At 37.9% G+C, this 14,941-nt stretch overlaps 1 pseudogene; it reads left to right on the top strand.

Annotated features, from left to right (window-relative positions):
* The first annotated feature begins 575 nt into the window (after nucleotides 1–575).
* LOC113062492 (A-kinase anchor protein 9-like) overlaps nucleotides 576–14,941 on the top strand; it is a 49,589-nt pseudogene continuing 35,223 nt past the window's right edge.

The following is a 14,941-nucleotide window of genomic DNA, read 5'->3' on the forward strand; positions in this document are numbered from 1 at the left end:
CTCACATGAATAATTCACAGGACAAGCGTTCAGGCCTCCTGGATCTCTGAAAGTGAAAGATGTGTAGAACTCAAGAACTGTCAAACCATCAGCTGTTCAGCTCCGGCCGGCTGCAGGAATAGACCATTATCTCCAGCTGCTAAAGGTACGGACAATATTTCACATGAATTCACGTTTCAGATGAAGCTGATGTAGGTCAGACAGCTGAGGGAGTGTTTTCAGAACACTTTGGGAAATGTTCTTTCAGTAACGTTAATAGAATGTTCATTTAAAGTTATATGATCCGAATAAGTTGTTTCCGAATGTTTAGGGAACATTTAAAAGTAACGTTCCTTCCCATTATGTACCCTTATATATATCAAAACATCATGCAGATGTAATGAAGACGTCATATAGATGTCTACATAAACACAGGACGACGAGAGCATACACACATGTTGATTTAACTAATAAATGTAAATATTAATGATTTATATTAATGTTTGGTTTGGAATTGTTTGCACAGCGATGTTTGCAGTGTAGGGCTTTAATGCAGGCGCGTGCGCGCGAGCTCCGTGACGTCACCGCGCCGCGGGTCTCGTGTGTTTACGTGGAGAAACATGGCGGCGACGGTGACAGCAAATCCCGAATAAAACACTGAGGAAACCCCACAGATTTACCGTCCGAGTCGAGGCGGGTGCATATGTCAGCGCTCCGCGTTTAGCGCTAGGCGTGTATGCGTGCGCGTGGCGCTTGTATGACGCGCGTGTGTCCGTGTTTAAACTGCAGGGACCGCGGAGATGATGGAAGACGAGGAGCGACAGAAGAAACTACAGGCCGGCAAAGCCAAGGTGAGATTTACCTCATCTTTACATGTCTGCTGACGTTTAGCCCAGAATATCATACTCACCTGAGATTTACCTCATTGCTGTAGTTTACCCAGAATTTAACGCCTGACTGAGATTTAAACAACTGCTGACATCTGTGACTCACATTTGTCTCGTTTACCTTCATTTGACATCAGGTCTGTCATTTATCTTGGAAAACTACTGACACGTGTGAATTTACTCTCATTTCCCTTCGTATTACCTGAATTGTACCCACTTTGACCTCAGAGAGTTACTGACATCTGTGATTTCACTCAAGTTTTACCTCCTTTTTACCTTAGGGAGAAACGGACAACTGTGATTTCACTCATGTTTTACATCCTTTTTACATGTTTTTTTACCTCACATTTACCTCAGAGACCAACTGACATCTAATTTCACTGTTTTACCACATCTTTACCTCACTTTTACCTCAGAGAGCAGCTGACATCTGTGATTTCACTCGTTTTACCTCCTTTTTGCCTCACTTTTACCTCAGAGAGCAACTGACATCTGTGATTTCACTCACGTTTTACATCCTTTTAACCGTTTTACCTCACTTTTACCTCAGAGAGTAACTAATTTCTGTGATTTCACTCACGTTTGACCTCCTTTTCACATTTTTACCTCACTTTTACCTAAGAGAGTAACTGACATCTGTGATTTCACTCACATTTTACCTCTTTTTTTACCTCACATTTACGTCAGAGTAACTGAGATCTGTGATTTCACTCACGTTTGACCTCCTTTTTACCTTTTAACCTCGGAGAGTAAATGACATCTGTGATTTCACTCCCTTTTGTCTGTGATTTGCCTCATATTTGTCAAATCTTTACCTCAATTTTACACAATCGGTGTCATGTACCTGAGAGAACCACTTAAATTTTTTATGTAACAGACATTTATCCCACATTTACCTCATAAAATAACTGACATCTGTGATTTCACTCAAGTTTGACCTCCTTTTTACCTTTTTTACCTCACATTTACATCCATCAGAAAATAACTGAGATATGAGGGAAAAGTGAGTTAAATCACGTATATTAGTTTTCTTCTGATGTAAAAAGTAGGTAAATATGAGGCAAATGTGAGTTAAATCCACAGATCTGTAATAGAAATTATATAGATCTGTGGTGTTAAGTGTCACATATTGACCTATATTTTACCTCAAAAAATAACTGACATCTGTGATTTAAGTCACATTTACCTCATGTTTACCTCATTGCCGTCATTTACCGCTTTGTAAATAAAATTGGAGAATTACTTCACATTTACCGTAGAGTAAAACTCTCTCTTTATGAGTTTTAGTGTGGCATTTGTTTTGAGTGTTAAAGTTTTTTATGAGGTTTCTGTCATGCAGTGCCTCTCTTGCATATTGATATATGAATAGTCTGACTGCTGTTGCAGCTTTTTTAGTCCTGATGAATGTAAGGACAGTCTGAGGTCATGTGGATGGGCTTGTGAGACTGGATCTTCTAGCCATTGCTTCACCGGATCTCTCCCTTGCCTCACATTTCTGCACTTGAACAGACCTCTCAAGTTCCTAGGCCCGATTTCCAATGCATGAACTGATCAAATGCATTTCTTAAATGCAATGCAAGTTGGTTTGGCTAAAAGCATCTGCAGTGTAGTATGCGAGTTCATCACTGGAGTGTTGCACAGCACTGTGATGTATGTTTGCACAACACATAAAGAGATTTTTGCCCTTTATGGTGTGGAGGCTTTCAAAAGATCTTGATTTCTAAACCATTTCAGTGTGGTGAAAGACTCAGCGGATGACCCATGACCCCTTCCTCGTGTGTTCCACACCTCCGCATGTCCTGACAGCGACGCTGCGAGTCATGTGCTGGCTCAGATCTACTGTTTGTTTTGCTGCACCGAACGCTTGGTGTTCAGAGCAGCTGTCAGTGCACGCTGTTTTCATGCCAGTGTCATTAGCAAGCGCTTCAGACGCTCTCAGGAACACGACTGGAGAACAGTCCGTGTCTTCTGGCATTGCCAAACGGAAACGCTGCATTAGTGAAGAGGATGCATGATAAGAATCGGTGCATCACGCATCATTGCATGCTAAAAAAAAATGGTATTTCATAGATGGTTGATACAGTGCTTCAGGATGTTATTTCAGTGTTCATCCGTGCATTTTTTTATTTATATAATTTTTTGGTTAACAAGAAATGCAAGGCTGAGGTTGTTGCAGCAGTTTTTGCTTGAACCTAAAGGTGAATTAATAATAAGTTTAAGGTTGTGAGTTTATCTAGATAGGGCATTCCAATGCAAATTAACGGGTAAAAGTTTTGAAATACATAAATGAAGAAGAACGCTAAAATATTTCATTCCATGGATTAAAATGTACAGAGTAATCCACTATTTGGGGTTGAAATGACCGTTTTCGCCAGAGATTTGGAGCCAAGTTACAGAGAGGAACAATTACTTAAGAAAATGGTAGGTCCATTAGTAAAATGTGTTGATTATCAGTGTTTGTAGAGTTACAGGCATGGAAAATTAGCAAAAATAACATTTTGGCCACTTTGACAGATATGTTCAATGCAGTTGCTTTGAAAGAGGCAAGCAATACAACGCTGTTGTTCTACAGAATAGAGTATTTAAATGCAAAGTGACTCAATATAGGGCCTTTAAAATAAAGCTACTGAAAGAAAAGTTTGTTAAGAACCAACATCTAAAAGGATATTAATACATCTTTAATGCTTCTTGAGTTACAATCATGCAAACTTTGTGGAAAAAAGCTTTTAATCCATTTTTGATGCATCACAGTTGTCATGTAATGTAACAAAGATTGCTAAAGCTAGCAGATATTACTAAAAGAGCTAGCAATATCATAATGATTCTGTCATCTTTCTGAAGTCGTCTTGGCTCTGAGTTTCTGATAATAAATGTCACTAAACTACAACACAATGCATTACTCACTAAATAGTCATACATGACATTTCATATTTAGGCTTTTATCACTATTCATGTCTGTCTTTCTTCAAATAAATTGCTTTAATAAAAATTGTATCCAAGTGGAATTTGGTTGGTTTGACACCGAATGACCCAGATGCATTCATGCAAACGCGTACTAACTCTAAGCAATTAATGATTTTGAATCGGATATGTGTTAAACTATCAGACCTGTTCATTAGATTAGAACTGAGGCCTCAGACACACTGATACACACCTGAATCCTTGAGCCGTGTGTCCAGTCGCCTGTTTAACTCGAGGTCCGTTTCATTATGTAAAATCAATTGTTCCAACTCAGCGTGCAATGAAAGCGTTTTGTGTCTTCACCAGATCTGAGGATGTTAATTTATGTGTGTGTGTGTGTGTGTTGTGATTGTAGACTAAAAGCTCTTGTTAACAAGAGGTCAGGCCTTCAGTATTCAGACGCGCACACAAACCTTTTGTTAATCCCGATCAGTCGTCTGCTGGGATAATTGGCTTGGCCAATAAACACCGTCAGTGTCACTCAAGAGATATTACAATAAAGCTAAAGTGGGCTGCCTAATTAAATACCTCCTACACGCTCAGCCATGGTGATCTTAATTAAAGCGGTGCACGCTCACCGAATGTTTGCGTGACCTGTTCAGTGATTGTTCGGCTTGTGCAGGATGCGCTGGTCATTTGTGTCTTGGGGTTTTATAATAATGTTTATTCTAGAATGATATATTGCCATTTCATTTAGTACAGGATGAACTATTACAATTCAAAATTTGCTTGAAAATCATGAAAATATGATTTACTGCTCAAGAAACATTTCTGATTATTGAACAGAGTTGTGCTGCACGATATTTCTGTGGAAACTGTGATGCATTTTGTTTTTCAGGATTCACAGACGAATAGAAAGTTTAAAGAACATCATTTATTTGAAGCAAATGGTAAAATGGTTTTTACAGTCACTTTTAAACTATTTGATGTGTCCTTGATGAATACAAGCATTGTTTATTTTCCATTATTCTTCTTTTCTTCTTTTGTTCTGGTGCTGTTCAGCTGGAGTGAGGACGGTAAAGCAGAAGTGGGGCGTTCGGCTCTAAAGTAACAGCAGACCTAGATTTGACCGAGTGCAATCGCAGTCTTTTCCAAATAGGCCAAACGGGTGTCAGCAGGGGACGCTCACCTCAGGGAGCTGATTAGATAACCCAGAGATTAATGCCAGGCTTTGTGGGGAAAAACAAATTAAAGTTAATTTCAAGCTGTGCGATTGCTTCTGTTCATGCTCCTGCTATTGCTTTCTCAGATTTTACTTCAGGACTCATAGAGATGGCCGATACAGTGGTGACTTGCTTTGAACATTTTCTAAAATTGCAGTTGGTCTGAAAAATGGAAGCAGGTCTTCGTTTTTATCTCTGTGTGTTAATGCAATTTTTGTTTTAAATCATGCAAAACTATAGATGTATATATGGCAGCCTGTTTCTGATATAAACTCGTAGTTGCGAGGAAATTAGTATGATTTGTGAGATATTAACTCGTATTTGCGAGAAAATAAGTCTGATTTGTGAGATATAAACTCGTAATTGCGAGGAAATTAGTCTGATTTGTGAGATATAAACTCGTAATTGCGAGGAAATTAGTCTGATTTGTGAGATAAACTCGTAATTGCGAGAAAATAAGTCTTATTTGTGAGATAAACTCGTAATTGCGAGAAAATAAGTCTGATTTGTGAGAGAAACTCGTAATTGCGAGGAAATTAGTCTGATTTGTGAGATATAAACTCGCAATTGCGAGGAAATTAGTCTGATTTGTGAGATATAAACTCGTAATTGCGAGGAAATTAGTCTGATTTGTGAGATATAAACTCGTAATTGCGAGGAAATTAGTCTGATTTGTGAGAGAAACTCGTAATTGCGAGGAAATTAGTCTGATTTGTGAGATATAAACTCGCAATTGCGAGAAAATAAGTCTGATTTGTGAGAAACTCGTAATTGCCAGGAAATTAGTCTGATTTGTGAGAAACTCGTAATTGCAAGGAAATTAGTCTGATTTGTGAGAAACTCGTAATTGCGATAAAAATAAGTCTGATTTGTGAGATAAACTCGTAATTGCGAGGAAATTAGTCTGATTTGTGAGATATAAACTCGTAATTGCGATAAAAATAAGTCTGATTTGTGAGAAACTCGTAATTGCGAGAAAATTAGTCTGATTTGTGAGAAACTCATAATTGCGAGAAAATAAGTCTTATTTGTGAGATAAACTCGTAATTGCGAGAAAAAAAGTCTGATTTGTGAGATATAAACTCGTAATTAAGAGGAAATAAGTCTGATTTGTGAGATAAACTCGTAATTGCGAGGAAATTAGTCTGATTTGTGAGATATAAACAAAAAAATTAAATAAATAATAGATTTGTGAGGAAAGAGTCAGAATTGTAAGAAAAAAAAGTCCAAATTAGTTTGTTTTGAATTTGTGCTATAAACTCAGCTGTGGGAACAGAGTAATAATGAGTTCTGATGTGTAGTGGAGTAGTGTAAGCGTGTTGGAGCATCATGGAGGATCGTGTTTGTCTGAGGCTGGATGTGATTGTTCTTCTCTGGATGTTTTCACAGCTGCTGATCTTGTGAAGGTGTTTTGTTTCTCCGCTGGATCTTTCCCAGGAGTCTCTCTCCTCTCTCCTCATTAGTGTTCATTTAGTGTAATGGACGTATATTAGTGTGAACGCTCTTTTTCTGCTTCTTTACATAAATAATTTAAAAGCGCATGCGGGAGTCCTGCTCCGTCGCCATGGTAACAGCAAAAGAGGCTTTTTTCCCGAATCCGCTGTATTTGGGCTCCGGTGTTAAGAGGTTTTCTGGGAAATGTGAAATGAGTTTCTCACTGGTGTTCTTGAGCGTTTGAGAGGGAGTTTCTGGGTGAGATGTCACCGTGATGCTGATGTTCAGCGGTTATAGAGAGGAAAATGGATTTAACTTTTACAATATATATAGAAACTAATTTATGAGTGTGTTGTACGTGCATTGATGCAAGTTCACACGTATGAGACTTATCTGCCAGACACATTATTATATATTCTCTTTATTCTGTCGAGGGATTTAACAGACTGAAATAAATATAATGAAATGATTAAATATTTTAGATTTAATTTAGCTGCAATAAATAATAAAATAAAAGTACAGTGTCATTTATATTTATTAATGTTGCAATGAATGTTGAATAAAAGTACAATAAATAAAGTATAATCAAGACAATGAAAAGTATTTCAGGTCAATTTTCATGTTTCGTTTTATTTATTTGTAGTCAATTTCATTATGCTTCTGTTTTTTTTCGCTTGCAACATTGTGACGTATTTTCATGATTGATATTTTAATTTGAATATTGATGTGCTTTATGCAAATTAGTTTTTTGTCTGGTGCAGTTTATTTCATTTAGCAATTCATTCTTAGGCAGATTCATGTGGTATTTCACATCCTTTTCTCTTTTTAAAAAACAGGCCGTAAACTTTAGTTTGGAGTCTGATGGAAATATTGCAGCGTTAGGGTTAAAGTGCTTCTCTTATTCAACAGCTGTGTGTGTGTGTGTGTGTGTGTGTGTGTGTGTGTGTGTGAGAGACAGTGTGTGTGTGTGTGTGTGAGAGAGAGTGTGTGTGTGTGGACAGACAGGTGGCCATTTCTTTCTCTCTCAGCTGCTGGTTCTGTGACGTACGTGTGTGTGTGTGTGTGTGTGTGTGTGTGTGTGTGTGTTGTTGAATTAGAGACGCTGTTATTCTGTCAGTTGTTCTGTTCAGCTGTGTGTGGGATGTAACTCTGATTACTCCTGTAATGTGCAGTATTAAAAAAGAAAAGTTTAAATAGAAAAAATATAGGGCGGCACTTGATTTTGAATTGAAGTTGGAGTTTTGAAAAATAAGAAAAGAGGGACTATCAGATGTAGCTCAAACTGTACAGGATGACGCTAGCAACACCAAGGTCATGGGTTTGATTCTCTGTCTAATTGAAATGCAATGTAAGTTGCTTCAGATAAAACCAGATCAGGTTTTTAAGTTTTGAATCCTTAACCTATTTGGGTTTTCCTGGTTAAAAGGTTTTTATTTTTTATTTGAATAGCTTGCATTCAGTCTTTTTTGCAAACTTGTATTTTTTTTTTCAAATTGCACAAGTTTAGTATTTCTTTTTGTATCTGATTGATCATATGCATCGCTGATATCCATCACTCCTCAGTTCATGAGCCAAAATTATCCTCAAATAATGCTTTTTCACTCAAAGACTGAGGTGCATGAGCTCAAAACACCAAGCCCTATCTCTAGTGAATAATAAATATACTAAAATGTATTTGACATCCATTTATTTCATGCAAAGCATACCTTTATATATCTTGCGTTTAAAGTCTGTAAGTTTTAGTCCGATGCAAATAACATTAACTAACATTGACAAGAAAAAGAAATCCTCTCCGGGTCAAAAATAAAAGGGTTAACCCTGGGGTTTAACGCACACTTCCAGGTCAGTAAGTCTAATCCAGAGCTGCTCTGGTTCTTAACACACTTTAGTGTTGGACGGCAAACCCTGCTCAAGATCTCTAGAGCTCGTGTTGCTTCCTGAAGATGATTTATGGTTCAGATGAAGGCTAAACTGATAGATGTGAGCGTGTGCGGGTGCATATTGATGAAGCAGATGTCTGTGTTGATGGGCGTCTGTGCTGTAATCCTGTGAAGCGCAGGAAGGTGACTGTAGATCAACAATCAGACATGATTCGGCTCAGCTTCACCAGGCTCTGCCACTTCACCGTGGGTTTGAACGCATTTTTCATCACATTCCCAGACTATGGTTTGTCTCTGTGCTGGTGTTATCACTCATGTGTGTGTGTGTTTGTGTCTGGTGTCTTCAGCTGGCCGAGTACCGGCAGAGGAAAGCTCAGTCCGATGGCCAGAAGAAGCAGAAGAAGAAGAAGAAGAAGACGCTGGAATCAGACGCGGAGGAGCTGAGAGCAGACAGCGTTTCACACGAGCAGACCGACACCATAGAGGTTTGTGTGTCACTTCCTGTTCATCCTTCTCTTATACAGACCACACTTCATAACTCTCAACGAGTGGCAGGAAAAATTTATATTTTTATTTGTAAGTTAAATGTAGCTTAAAAACAGAAGCGTATTTAATAATCAGGCACTTGATCGTATGTGATTAATAATTAACACCCCAGTGATAGTACACAAACACGCTTTATACGGGAGGTATTTATTCTAATTCAAATGGTTGGAAATAAAAACAATTAAAGATTTGTAACACGTTAATCATGCTAGCAACATGCTAGTAGCATGCTAATCAGGTAAACAACATGTTAATCCTACTAGAAACATGTTAGTAACATTTTAATCATGTTAATAAAAAGCTTCTGACATGCTAGTGACTTGCTAATCATGGTGGCAACATGCTAGTTTCTTGTTAGCGACATGCTAGTGATTTGCGATTCATGCTAGCAGCGTGCTAGTTAATTTGCTAATCATGGTAGAAACATGCTAGTCACTTGTTAGTCATGCTAGCAAAACAGGCTAGTTATTTGCTAATCATGCTAGCAACATGCTAGTTTCTTGCTAATCGTGCTAACAACATGCCAGCAATATGCTAGTAACAATTTAACCATGCTAGAAAAATCCTAGCGACATGTTAGTAACTTGTTAATCATGGTAGAAACATGTTAGCAACATGCTAGTTGTTTGCGAATCATGGTAGCAACATGCTAGTTTCTTAACAACATTTTAGTGACATGCTAGTTAATTTGTTAATCATGCTAGTGACAAGCTAGTAATCATGATAGAAACATGTTAGTCATGCTAGCAAAAGGCTAGTTATTTGTTAATCATGCTAACAACATGCTAATCATGCCAGCAATGTGGTAGTAACATTTTAATCATGCTATAAAAATGCTAGCGACATGCTAGTAACTTGCTAATCATGGTAGAAACCTGCTAGTCATACTAGCAACGTGATAGGAACATGCTAGTTTCTTGCTAATCAGACATAGCAACGTTGCTAGCAACATGCTAATCATGCCAGCAATATGCTAGTAACAGGCCAATCATGTTAAAAACAAGCTAATCATGTAAGAAACATGTTATCAACATCTATCTAATCTATCAAATTTTTGAAACCTTCAGGTTTTGGTCTTAAATTCACCTTCATAAAACCTCCAGAAACCACGTTTTCCTAACTATCCAGATATTTCTGTTTCTTCTAGAGTTCTCAGACTCCCTCATTTTGTTGAAAACATGCTTAAAATGTCCCTTTTCTGGAATTTAGGACCATATGTAAAACTGAGCTGTGGTGTTTCTGTCTGATACGCCTGATTTAAGATCGCAGCACTGTTCATGATTATGTTTTCTGTTTATGAGTATAACAGCATTAATCTGGTCCCGGTGCTCTGTTGACATGAGCTGAGCTCTGTAAGGTATTTATAAAGGTGTGTGTGTAAAGCAGTGTCTGATCTGAGCGAGCGCTGTGTTGTTTCTGAATGCGTGTCTTGGGTTGGTTGTGTAGATGTTTCTGCAGCTGTTGTTGTGGATTAACTGCTATAACTAGTTTTTAAAGGTGAAGTGTGTAATTTCTGCAGCATTAGCAGCTCTGAAGGGAATTGCAGAATAATGACTCTAATAATGCATGGCCTCTGTGTTTGTTTGAAGATAGTGATGTATCTTTCAATACGTCTCTCAGCTCAGTGATATTTTAGTATCAATTAGATATTATTTTAGTTTTATTAATATGTTGAGTTAGGGTTAGGTAAAATGTTTTATTTGGATCTAGCCTAGCTGAAATAAGATGTTACCATTTATTTTATTTCAAATAACCCTTTTTTTTGTTTCAGTTAACTATAATAGTTTTGATTAGTGATTTATTAGATTGAGTAATAAATCATGCCTTTGACATTTGTTCAGTTGTGAGTCTTGTTGAAAATATACTCAGTGTAGATGAGTTTGTGTTTTCATCAGATTTGGAGAATGTAGCATTGCATTAGCCTCTCAGCAATGATGTTTTTATCAGCTGTTTGGACCCATTCTGACGGCACCCATTCACTGCAGAGCATTCAGTGATGAGACACTGATGCAATGCTGCATTCTCCAAACCTGATGAAGAAAGAAACCTGTCTTGATCTTGTATGGCCTGAAGGTTAGAACATTATTAACAGATTTAAAGATCACCTTCTCTATATAGACACATACTATATATTTAAACAGAGCGTAGAATATTGATCTTCCCAGCTCTTTTGCCTCTTGATAAATGTATGTGGATGATTTTAAAGCCCAGCAGGTTTGTGGTGTGTTTGCAGTCATAGATGAGTGTGAAATTAGTGGTTGCCCAGGCAACAGACAACTGCGTTTGAACTGGTTAATCAGCCTGAGAGTGTGTCAGTGTGTTTGTGTGCATGAGTGAGTGTAAATGAGTGAGTGTGCGGGTGAATGAGTGTGAGAGTGAGTGTGTGAGTGAGTGTAAATGAGTGAGTGTGCGGGTGAATGAGTGTGAGAGTGAGTGTGTGTAAAAGTGTGAGTGAGTGTAAATGAGTGAGTGAATGAGTGTGAGAGTGAGTGTGTGTAAAAGTGTGAGTGAGTGTAAATGAGTGAGTGTGTGAGTGTGAATGAGTGTGAGAGTGAGTGTGTGAGTGAGTGTAAATGAGTGAGTGTGCGGGTGAATGAGTGTGAGAGTGAGTGTGTGTAAAAGTGTGAGTGAGTGTAAATGAGTGAGTGAATGAGTGTGAGAGTGAGTGTGTGTAAAAGTGTGAGTGAGTGTAAATGAGTGAGTGTGTGAGTGTGAGGGTGAATGAGTGTGAGAGTGAGTGTGTGTAAAAGTGTGAGTGAGTGTAAATGAGTGAGTGTGTGAGTGTGAATGAGTGTGAGAGTGAATGTGTGTAAAAGTGTGAGTGAGTGTAAATGAGTGAGTGTGTGAGTGTGCGGGTGAATGAGTGTGAGAGTGAGTGTGTGTAAAAGTGTGAGTGAGTGTAAATGAGTGAGTGTGTGAGTGTGCGGGTGAATGAGTGTGAGAGTGAGTGTGTGTGTAAAAGTGTGAGTGAGTGTAAATGAGTGAGTGTGCGGGTGAATGAGTGTGAGAGTGAGTGTGTGTGTAAAAGTGTGAGTGTGTGTAAAGAGTAAATGAGTAAGTGTGTGAGTGAGTGTGTGTGTAAAAGTGTGAGTGTGTGTGCGGGTGAATGAGTGTGAGAGTGAGTGTGTGTGTAAAAGTGTGAGTGTGTGTAAATGAGTGAGTGTGCGGGTGAATGAGTGTGAGAGTGAGTGTGTGTAAAAGTGTGAGTGAGTGTAAAGAGTAAATGAGTGAGTGTGTGAGTGAGTGTGTGTGTAAAAGTGTGAGTGTGTGTGCGGGTGAGTGAGTGTGTGTAAAAGTGTGAGTGTGTGTAAATGAGTGAGTGTGCGGGTGAATGAGTGTGAGAGTGAGTGTGTGTAAAAGTGTGAGTGAGTGTAAATGAGTGAGTGTGCGGGTGAATGAGTGTGAGAGTGAGTATGTGTGTAAAAGTGTGAGTGAGTGTAAATGAGTGAGTGTGTGAGTGTGCGGGTGAATGAGTGTGAGAGTGAGTGTGTGTGTGTAAAAGTGTGAGTGTGTAAATGAGTGAGTGTGCGGGTGAATGAGTGTGACAGTGAGTGTGTGTAAAAGTGTGAGTGAGTGTAAATGAGTGAGTGTGTGAGTGTGCGGGTGAGTGTGTGTAAATGTGTGAGTGTGCAGGTGAATGAGTGTGAGAGTAAGTGTGTGTGTAAAAGTGTGAGTGTGTGTAAATGAATGAGTGTGTGAGTGTGCGGGTGAATGAGTGTGAGAGTGAGTATGTGTAAAAGTGTGTGAGTGTGCGTAAATGAGTGAGTGTGTGAGTGTGAGGGTGAATGAGTGTGAGAGTGAGTGTGTGTAAAAGTGTGAGTGTGTGTAAATGAGTGAGTGAGTGTAAATGGCTGAGTGCATGACTGAGAGTGAGTGAGTGTAAATGGCTGAGTGCATGACTGAGAGTGAGTGAGTGTAAATGTGAGTACACGTGTCTGAGTGTGAGTTAGTGAGTATATGCCCATGAGTATGTCTGTGCTTGTGAGTGAGTGAGTGTGCGTGTGTGATGTTTTGTCTGTCCCTGCAGCAGATTAGCAGTGCTGGAGTGATCCTGCTCTATTCTCTCAGTGTGTCCGTGTGCTTTATCAACAGAGGTTTCTTCACCTCTCTCTGTGAGCTCATGCTCCATCTGAACCGTCTCTGAGAGTCTCCTCTGTCTCCGTCTCTGTCTCTGTCTCTGTCTCTTTCTCTGAAGTGTGGTCTGCAGGTGATACACATTCGGCAAAGTTTCTAATGCTCCTCTAACATCCTCCCGCAGCTGTTGCCGTGGAAACAACACTTGTGACTGTGCTGAATTCTGTCAGATCTCACACTCTTGTTCTTGAGTGTATACGTGTGTCTCATTCTTGACCTACCACAGTAACTAGTAAACATCAGTGTAACTTAAACTTCAAGTCTCAATTGGTTACGTGTTGCTTGTATTATTAATAAAAAAATATTTTTCATTCATATTAGCACACCTCATCCATTTATCAATACAAAAAATATTTATTAATTTTGATTAAGCTCGTTATTCTTGTGTTTGTGTGTCTGCGTCTCTGATCTGGATGTAGGTCAGACGTTCATGCATCTGTGTAATTAGCCGTGATCCGCACAAAGGCCGTCCTGCTTTTATATCTGAAGTGTGGAGACAGATCACTCTCTTTCTCTCTTCTTTGCACTTATTTCATTTTGCTTCTTTTTTTAAAATCATTTCGGTCTTGATGAGTGACCCACTAACATCGAGGGCTCAGGAAGTGGAACAATGTAGAAATTAATTGCACATGTGACCTCATTATGTTTTCTTTTCTCAGCCCGAGAGTGAGGTCTCAACGACAGCCGAAGACTGTTCATCTGAGGTAAGATCCATGAGACATTCAAGATATTTATTTATCTATTTATTCAAGCACATTTTCTCCTCCAAATTATCAAGACAAAGGCTATTTATTTATTTAATTATTAAGCACATTTCTCCTCCGGTTATAAAAGAATCATTTATTTATTTATCTATTTATTTAACTATTTATTCATTTATTTAAATTAAGCATATTTCTCCTCCGATTATCAAAACAAAAGTATTTATCTATTTATTTATTTATTTATTTAAATTAAGCACATTTTCTCCTCCAGGTATTAATAGAGAAACTATTTATTTATTTACATTCATTAAGCATATTCTCCCTTCAAATATAAATGCAAAAACCATTTATTTGTATATTTAATAATGGATTTATTTTCCATTAAGTTTAATAAATACATAATTTTCATGAAGCACATTTTCTCCTCCAGTTCTCAAAACAAAAACTATATGTGTGTTTATTTATTGATTTATTTAAGCACATTTTCTCTTCTGATAATCTATATTATCGGAAAAAGCTATTTATGTGTTTATTTATTCTAATAATGATATATTTATTGTATTTGTATTTTAATATTAATTGCATTTGTTTGTATTGAATTTAATTGTAAAAATGTCAAATTAGTGACGAGTTGAAAAGCGATCGATTAGACGTCTGTGTTTTATGAAGCGAGGGTTTATGTGTTCGTTCTCAGGCCAGAGTTTGGTTTTGTTAATGACTCGGGGGACGAGACTGTGCTTGTGAGCGCTTTATGATGCAGCACAAAAGAGAAATGCAGAAACCTTCACCGCTTGGTCCTCTCCAGCTCTCATGCTCAACGCACCATGTGACCTGCTGGTTGCTAGGCAGCCAAATCGTACAAAAGCTGCCTGAAATTTGATCAGAGATCGACTGAAAGATGTTACTCTCAAACAAGAAGTTTTTGTGCTTTATTAAAAAAAAAATTATAATTTTCCTAGCTGCATTTTCTCCTTCAATTACCAAATAAAACAATAACAATTATCTATCATCAAGCACATTTTCCTTTTTCAATTCTTAATACAAAAACTATTTATTTATTTATTTACTTTTCCTAAAGCACCTTTTCTCCACTTTTCAGTACAATTTTATATTTCTGTAAATTAGGATTTGATCATTTTCTAAATAAATTTTAAACATTTTATGGATTAAGCATTTTGTTTAGTTTAAATAGCTCAACATTTCAACTCATTTCATAATTTTATTCGTTGTACTGGCGTTCGTTTAAAAAAATA

The sequence above is a fragment of the Carassius auratus genome, chromosome 44, assembly GCF_003368295.1.
Source record: "Carassius auratus strain Wakin chromosome 44, ASM336829v1, whole genome shotgun sequence".
NCBI lineage: Eukaryota > Metazoa > Chordata > Actinopteri > Cypriniformes > Cyprinidae > Carassius > Carassius auratus.